At 46.4% G+C, this 8,950-nt stretch overlaps 1 long non-coding RNA gene across 2 annotated transcripts; it reads left to right on the top strand.

The window, feature by feature from the left end:
• The first annotated feature begins 1,060 nt into the window (after positions 1–1,060).
• On the top strand, positions 1,061–8,136 carry LOC114010920 (uncharacterized). 2 transcript variants are annotated; one of them, XR_008749473.1, is made up of 3 exons: positions 1,061–3,855; positions 3,998–4,094; positions 4,922–8,136. It is a non-coding gene; the product is annotated as an uncharacterized LOC114010920 (long non-coding RNA). The 2 variants fall into 2 exon arrangements; XR_008749472.1 differs by having other exon boundaries at positions 3,998–8,136.
• Positions 8,137–8,950: the final 814 nt, after the last annotated feature.

Raw genomic sequence — 8,950 nt, forward strand, 5'->3', positions numbered from 1 at the left:
CTTGTAATATTACCCACACACAGAACTTCTTCATGTGGAGTGAGCTGAGCTGCAGGATGGGTTTAGTACAGCAGAGCCTTCTCTCTCCAACATGACGATGAAATCTCATCGCACGCCTTGAACATTCCCCATCACCATCTGCTCCCAACTCTACCACTGTATGACCAGGGTGTTCCTGTGCATTGCACAGTCATTGGTGTGCACGAAGCCTTTCTGTCTGCTGATGGGAACCTATAGTATCTTTAGGTCACGTCCTCTTTTAAGGAAGTTGGTATTTGAGGCAACCAAGGATGCACAAGCTACGCCTGTGTCGGCTGCAGCCCTCCTCCAGGACAGGAGCGCTGTCAGATGAGTGCCTTGCAGGGAAGCTCTTAAAAGGGGAACTGAACATGTTGTGCCGAACATGTTTTGTTTTACATTAGGCTTATAATTTTAGGTCTAATGTTTGGTTTGGAAGCTCAAAGCCATGCTCGAGCCCACAGCTGCCAGCTCTAGAGCAGGCAGTGGTGTAATAGTCATTTAATTCCTCTGTACTGTAATCTGATGGTGGAATGTGCTCCCAAGCTGCTTTTAGGTCTGACTGGGGAACAAAATCAATCACAGAATGCACATTACAAGAAAAGCGCTGTTGGTGTCAATTACCTAAGCTCTGCGAACGTAACTCTTCTAATTTCCTGTTAAATCAGTAATGTTACCAATCTCAGTCTATTATTTTAATTAGGACTGTGACTGCAGTTGCTAGGAGCCGAGAGAGCGCAGACAAATGCGAATGTGTAATTAGTCCCACAAACGAGTGGCAAGTTGAATGTGTCAACATCATGGATAGTTACAACATGGGGTGCAGCAGGAGGCCAAGTGATTTGGGCCAGATTCTGATCTCACTGGCCTCGGCGCCAGCCCAGGCAACTCCGCCGAGGTCAGAATTACCCCAGACGTGAGCTGGGGTTAGGGAATCTGGATCTGGCCCCTGGTCATCACAGTTTCTTGGAGCTTCCCCTTGGGTTATTTTTAAAATGTCTGATGTCCCATCTTGTTTGATTAATTTATTTTTTTCTTGCAGTAATGCCTCCTCAGAGCCAATTACCCTGCAGCAAACACTGCTGTCAGGTTAGCTGAACGTGGGTGTTCCCAGCGCCAGTCGGCATCGGATTCCAGCCCTCCCCAGGGACCGGAGCTCCTAGGGTGGGTATGGAAATGCTTGGCTCCTTCCTCTCCCTTCCGAGCTGTGAAAGAAACCTCTCAGTTTCTGTCACATCTGACTGCCTCATGCATCCCAAGAACAGCCTGCGCATTGACAAGGGAGGCAGGCATACCGACAGCAGAGCAGCATTAGCTACCAACCTTGCCGAAAAAAAATAAGCCAAGGACAGAATCCCTGGCTAAATATAGAGCTGAACTGCGAGTGAAAACAATGTGGCAATGCAGCTCCGTCAAAATTAAGAATGAAAATGTTGAGCCGCTGCTGCTTCATGACCCCAGGCTGCTCACAGCGAGCAGCGTATGCCCGAAGGTCCAGCCTGCCGCCGGTACCTAGTGCGGAATGGCACAGTAGGGAGAACGCTGCTTTTATTAGCACTTGGCTATCGGTCCACGCTCCACAAATAAACAAATGGGCTGGGTGCATGTCATCCCAGTTCACGTGTTACAGAAATAACACTGGACTGGAACCAGAGTTAACACAGCTGAGATTCAGGATGCAGCTGACTTTGAGGGAGGGAGGATGGCAGAGCCTAAGTTAGGCTATACCTGCCATTGGAGGCAAACCTGATTTACAGCTCAATCCATCTTCTACACTCTAATTTCCCTGCTTTAGTAGGTCACTCTCCTACTTCACTTCACAAGGTACTTCTTTTGGAACAAATAGACTAGGGAAGAGTCATGGGTTTGGTGTATATTAGATGGACTGATTCAGTCACCTTTCCAAGACAAAAAATATTGTATAAATAGTATGATAAAGAGAGAACGTACCTTGAGGATTTTGTGTGAAGGTTATTGATAGGGGACCCGAGGACCATGTAGCAATACTGTGGCAATATGACCATTGCAATGCCGTAGGTGCCGGTACCTCCTTTGGGACTGGCTATGGCTTCATGCCCTCACTTGTGGGTTGGGTGGATTGGGTTGGGTTTTTTCCTCCTCTGTCCTGACCTTTAAACAGAGGTCAGGCACCATTAAGAGCCCAGTTCCTCAGTGATGGAGCCTCTGCCACTGCCTTGCAACAGCTGCTGCGATGATGCAGAGGGTGCCTTACTCGAGCTGTTGTTGTCTTCCCACTTACTTTCCTTAAGTCCTACAGGAAATCGCTTTAACCAAAACCACATTGCATATGCATTATACAATAATAGGCTGTTGTTACTGTCAATGGTGAGTTTTCAGACTTCAGCCCTAGCCCAATGCACATGTGTCCTTGTGACAGAAGAGCCAGCAGCCCACCCAGCTGAGCAGGGACCAGGGGAAGGAACTGAGGTTTATCACCACTCGTGATGATCAGGCGCCCGGTTCATCCCGGAGAGCCCTGGACCGGGTGGCTGTCACCACAGGGCTCTGAGTTGTTCCAAGTCAATATACTCACAGCCTGGATCAAAGAGCCCAGGGGCTGGATAGAGCTCCCTGCTGCCTATGTACACCATGAGACACCTGTGTTGTGTAGGAAATGCTTGTCCGTAGGGAATCGCCATCCCCACACCCTCCTGGCCTGAACGCAGCACAGAACTGCAGGAGCCGCAGCTGGTGGCACGCTGCGACACAGCACGTGCTCAGGTGATCCTTTACTCCAGGTTTCTGCAGGAGGGGAGGTGTAAAGCAGCTGTGCCGTGACAGCTCCGGGCTGGCCGGGCAGGTTCCTTGAACTGCTGTGCAGCCTTTTGAGGTGAACAGTCGTTACCCTGTGATTAAAGTCTGCATGATGTCATAGATGTATAAAGATATCCATAGCCATAAGATTGTGCAACTAGCTTGTAATGTGCATGTTAATAAGGCTATTAAGGTTTACAAATATTCTGCTCTTCCTTACAGTTTATAATTTAATTAATTGCCAGTTAATTGTCTTATTTTCCCCCTGTGATTGATGTCAGTGAGTGGGATTAGGCAGCATCAGATGACAGAAGAAGGAGGAATGAATGCAGCATCCTATGATGGTATGAGAAGAGATGTTTTTATGGACAAATCCTTTCTGACATGGATGAATACCTCAATGAGATATCACAGAGTATCAGCTCAATACATATTGTAATGGGATCATTAGTGGAGGTACCAGCTGTGTGAGGTTTGTATTCACAAGCCACGAGTAACAGGGAAATATTGGCTCCTTGGAAATGTTTGCCAAGCATAAATCTTTCCCTTTTTACAGAGCTGGTACTCAGTTTACATAAAATGGGAAAATACTCTCTAAGGCCCGTGGGACTGCTCCAGCTATCCCTGAAGTCAGTCACAGCAGGAGAGCCTTTGGTGGAGGGAGGGAACCTAAACGCAGCCCTATTCGGCAGTATTTTTCCATGGGGAAGAAGTAAGAGGAGGGTCTTTTCATCAGCGCATGTGAGCCGGGCAGTGGCTCCATCCCTGAAACAAGAGGCATCTCTATCTCTAAGCAGGGAAGGTGGGGTGGCTGAGCAGACACTGCATCTTCTCTCCCAAAGGCAGGATTCTGAGCCTCTCGCCAGGCTCGCTTGCACCCTGCCCACCCACAAATGCATGTCTGGTGGGTCCGGACGTGCCTGGAACATCTCTCCTTCAGGTCCCGCTGTGCATGTGGATTGGGGAGCTTGTCACCACGTCTCAGCCAAGCAGGTCACTAAGCCTCAAGGTGGCTCCTGACCTGCACTCTGTGGAGTATGAACCTGGGAGATGCTGCAGAAGGTACTACAGAGATTTTGCCTTCCCCAAGTCACTTTGGGAGCCTTTAGCTCCAAAAGCCTGCAGCGATGCCAAGCGAGGGGAGCCAGGGTAAATGAAAATCCAGTCTTACGTGACTTTTGACCGGACTTTGATCGCATTTCAGCAGAATGAACCTGGAGCAGTTCCAGTGGCTTTGGTGTGACCGGGATCAGTCAGTGCAAGAGGGCTGAACAGCACATAACCTGCATGTTCCCATCTGGGTGGGTGTGCAACGTGTGTGAACCCCTGCATAAATCAGCACAAACTAACTAGGTTATTTCTGAGGCTGTAATTGGAACAAAGAGTCAGCCAAACCGCATCTGTCTCTTTTAATTCATTCCTTCCATTTGGGGGACTTAGCCTTTAGAAACAGCTATCGGTGATTACATAAAAGAGATTAGCTAACATTTCTGCATAAATCAAGGCCAGCTCAAGATGTTTCCTACATGCGTTGCGAAACCCAGGGCTCGTGGAGGACAAGTTCCTCCTGAGGGAGAGAGGCTCCCCATGCCCCGCACGGCAGGCGGTGCCGGTGCTTGGTGGGGCCAAGGACGGGACCTTCCTGCTCCTCAAAACAGCCTTTCGGGAGAAAAAAAACTCTCCAAGAAAACATGTGCATGGTGGGGAATGGTCTGCCCCGGGTTTGTCTGGTGTGGGTTTTTTCCACAAGAGCAGATTTTCTAGCCAAGATACATGATGGAAACAATGAAAGAAAGGAAGGGGAAGGGGAGCCTTGTTGTAAACCAGATTTCCATGTGTGAATGCAAATCAATCTTGCTGCTAAAGGAAGAGCCAAAGCAGAACATGTTACATTTACTCTTTTAGCGCAGTTGCTAACAAAATACCTTGATGCGAATGCTGCTGGATGACTCAACAAATCTTTTTGTTTCTTTTTTTTTTTTCATTTTGAGGCAATTTCTTCATTTTCCCTCTCTTTGCTGCTCTGTTACCATGAAGGGTGAGGTTGTCCCAGGGTCAGGGAGTTGGAATTTCCCTTCCAGTGTTGTTTTAACTACTCCTCTCCTTTTTTTCTTTCTTTTTTTTGCAGCAGGTCAGAGCGGATCTATAAGGAGGCTGGGGGGAGGCTCAACCCTTCTCTCCCATTCGATCTGCCCTGGATGGTTCCAGTCCCCTGACAGTGAGCACCTGACTCGACGCAGTCCTTCCACGCCATCATCAATACGTCCACATCTCAGCTTCCCTAATGAGCTTTTAAGCAAAAAATACCAAAAGCAGTTGCAAGTTTTTGATTCCTTCATTTTTGAGGAACTGAACTTGAGGCACTGCAGCTGAGTTTCAACACTGCCCAGCACCAGTAGCTCCCATTAGCTGCCGAGTACTCATCGCTTCTTGAAATCAGGCCTAGAGAATCTCTTCATGGTGTTTATTGCTTAGAGTAGAGTTTTGCTCCCAATCTGAGCAAGACCTGGGAGAAACCAAAGGGAGATTTCAGGTGGGAAACTGAAACAAAGTGCAGTTTAAGGTCTGCCATTTACATGTACGTTGGCTCCTCATTACGAAACCAGCTACCCAAAGGCATTTAGTAATATCTTTTAAAAAGCACAAAGGTACTCATTTCCTATTGAAACATGCAGGAAATACATGCCCAGGAATAGAGCTGAAAATGAAGCTGGTTATCTGTCTTCATCCTTTGATCTCTGTCATCTTTCAGAAGCTGGCCTCCAAGTGATATGCCCAAGGATGGATGAAATCGAGTGCTGAATCTTTATCTCTTCCACTTGTGCGTCTGTGCTGCCATTCACGACGCAGACATATTCCTCCTCGGGACTAGTCTAATGGCAATCAACAAGACTCATCCCAGAAATTAGGCTACCGGACAGGCATTCACAATGCCCTGCAGAGATGCCGCCCCATTTCCTCCCATCCAGGTTGCAGCTGCATCTGGCCCTCACTTCTGCCCAGACATGTGATGGATTTAAAGACCCATCCCAGTCCTTGACCTCCACTGAGGACCGCAGAGCTAGTCACTTCTGAAATAACACCCATAGAGAAGCTGAGACCTTTTCATGCTAGAAATACCACAGGGAGGAGAGTGCCTGTAGACACCAACCGCCTCTGTAGTGAAAGGAAATCTGAAGTTTCCCCTCTGCTTTTTCGTGCATAACAGCATCTGTATGCCTCATTTCCATCTTCACAGCTCCTGTAATTTACATACTGAACATTTGCAAAGCCTGAGATCCGGGTTCACTTTGTATCACATCCGATGACCTTCAGTGTATCATCAGAAAAGTTTCCAAGGCAATTTTCCCAAAGTGTATGAATGCGAAACATAAGACCATCAGGAAAGGAGAAAAGGGAAATAAAATCGGATTTCTGAGATATCCATCATTCAAAGATATATTTTCTCTTCTACGGCAGGACAAAAATATTTGAGCTTAAAAAAAAAGGAGTTTTGGCTTTAACAACTTGTTTCTTTACAGCAAGTGTTGGTATAAGGTCCCTCAATAAAGTAACTTTAATTAGGTTTGCCTTCCTAGATCTGCAGAAAGAATATTTCCATAATAAAATGCATTTGAAGAAATGTTAAGTAGGGGAAAAAAAATAATCAGAGAGCCAGGTTTATTTGCATTCCTTCCTAAGCAATGGCTGTACACCAAGTTTATCCATTTTGGTCCTGCGATCCGGTAATGAATCAGAAAAAAGTCTGGTGGTAAATAATTGGCAATCTAGGCAGAGATTTGTGACAGGAGGAATCCTGACCTCAGGGGATAGGAGCAGGACAGCAGGGTGAGAACAAGCAGCTGAAGCTACTTCTCCCTTCTCTGGAGGTGTCAGGTGCAGCTCTGATGGCTCCTCCTGATAGTGCTGCAGCTATCACAAGGTGATAAACCAGCAACCGGCCTATTTTTGCTTCTGCCGTCCATCACCAATGAGCTGTCCTTTTTAGCCCCCTTGCAAGTGCTAGCAGAATTTGTCTGATGGTGTCCTTGGAAGCTGCATCTCCAACATTATATTGAAGTTTATATTATACTGATGTGGGGTGGCAGGAGAGAAGCTTCTACAGGTGTCACCTGGCTTCTGGGTAAGCATAGCTCAGGCCTCTCATCTGAGGAGTGCCTGGGAATTTCTCTTTTGCTGTTTGGGCTATCACACTGGTTATTGTTCACTGAAGCAATGGAGGATGCTTTGAAAGAGGAGATGCTTTTTGTAACTGACTCGGGACTTCTGTTTGTGTGGAAAAGGAATTGAAAGCTGAAATGCAGAGACTTATTCTGGTGGTTAAGGAAGGAGCTTGTGTCAGCTGTCATAAGGCTCTTCAGATAAAATGGATCTTAAACTGACCATGATAGGCATGCTGAAAATACATAAAGTAGGCAAATCTGACACCGTTCCCATTGCTGTAGGCCAAGCATATATGAAGAATTGGTCTATGAAATAAGCTTGAGAAAGGAGGAAAGCTGTTTAGATTCCTTTGTTCTTCTAAAATGGTGCCCTGCATGCCCTCCTTTCAGGGCCGTTGTGTATATTTAGTGCTGTCAGGTAATTACAACGTGACTGGTAGTAGCTTGTATCTTCCTGCTTCTTATGAGTTGCGAGTGGCTTGTCCATGTACCCTGTGTGGCTTGATACTGTTACAGGGTCAATGCAGGGGTGAAAACTGGGCTCCCGGTGAATCCTCACCGCCTTGCTTCTTTCAGTGTGGTCTGGCTCTTGGACTCCGGTCGTTATCTTTGCCTACAGATAATTGTATAATTTAAGTATTTGGAATATAGGCTGCATGTTGCAAAGCTTCTGCCTTGGGACCAAAAAGGTGGGGGGAGTGTTGGAGGGAGAAGAGGAGCAATTCTGTCTAAGGGGCCCTCCGAGGGGCCTCCTGTCCTTGGTGGCTGCCATGTCTGGCACAGCAAACGGGACCGCAAGAGAAGCGTGCGCATCTGTCGGGGGAGGCATTCACCATAACGTTATCTTGAGCTAAACATGGGTTCTCTGCAGCTCTGCTGTCTGTTGTCCTAAAGTGACGTGAATCTGCTGTAGTCAGAGTTCAGGGCTGCTGGACGCTCCCTTTGGACTGGGAGGGCTCACACCTTTAGCCTTCAAACCCCCCAGGGGGTGGTCACTGGAGGAGCGCAGTGCTGAAGTGAACAAATGGTTAATGTAGCTGTATGGCAGCCAGGGAAGCCATTCCTTGGGCTTTGGAATGTTTCCTCCTTTCATCCTGCCTTTTTTTTTTTTTTTTTTAGATACCATATAGTGTTTAATAATTCAATATATACATAATCCAAAATAAACACACTAATTAACCTTTGTTTTGAGAAATTTAATTAGTTAATGCTTAGTGTCTGTTCAGATTCCAAACAGTTTGGAGTGGGAAAGGTGCCATGGGGAAAGCAAGGCAAAATATGTTTAATGCTGAGCACCTTCAATTATTTAAACAGTAACGTGGGCTGGACCAATTAAAAAAAAAAAAGTTATTATACAGGCATGTACATGCTAAAATATCTTCATGCAGTGTTCCTAAACTCAAGTCTTGCTGCAGAATGGTAAAATATATCCACACATAAAGCAACTGTATGGAGGAGGCAGTCTGGTGTTTAGGAGCGATTCTGCTGCTTGCCAGGAACCCCAAAACCTTCCTGCTGGGGCTCGGAGGCAGGAGGGGTGAGGGAGGTACTGAAACTGGTGCTGGCAGTGACTGCCGACCCTGGCTGGGGGAAGCTGGAGGGCAAATCCTGCTCTCTGTCCCAAATAAATGATGAATTTTCTGAAAGGTCAAATGCTGTGACTCACTAGTACTAGTCATCTACAGCCCAAATGCCTTCAGAACTGCAGGATAATAATTCTACCCAAATACTCAAGCTTTAATATTCTTCCCCAGCTGAACTGTAAATAAAATTATTTCCTAAGAGCACTTATTTGAGCTTGATTATTAAATACATTGCCAAAATCTGGTCGGTTAATATACTGCCTGCTACTTGAGCTGAAGTATCTAGAAGACAAAGAACGAAGTAAACGAAAAGGAAATCAACATTTTGCTAAATTGCATGTTTTTAAAAATCCTGTAATTGAGGCTGCTACTTCATTTCCATTTGTAAAACAGATTGAGTTCCCCTTCCAT

This window comes from Falco peregrinus, chromosome 12, assembly GCF_023634155.1.
Source record: "Falco peregrinus isolate bFalPer1 chromosome 12, bFalPer1.pri, whole genome shotgun sequence".
Taxonomy (NCBI): Eukaryota; Metazoa; Chordata; class Aves; order Falconiformes; family Falconidae; genus Falco; species Falco peregrinus.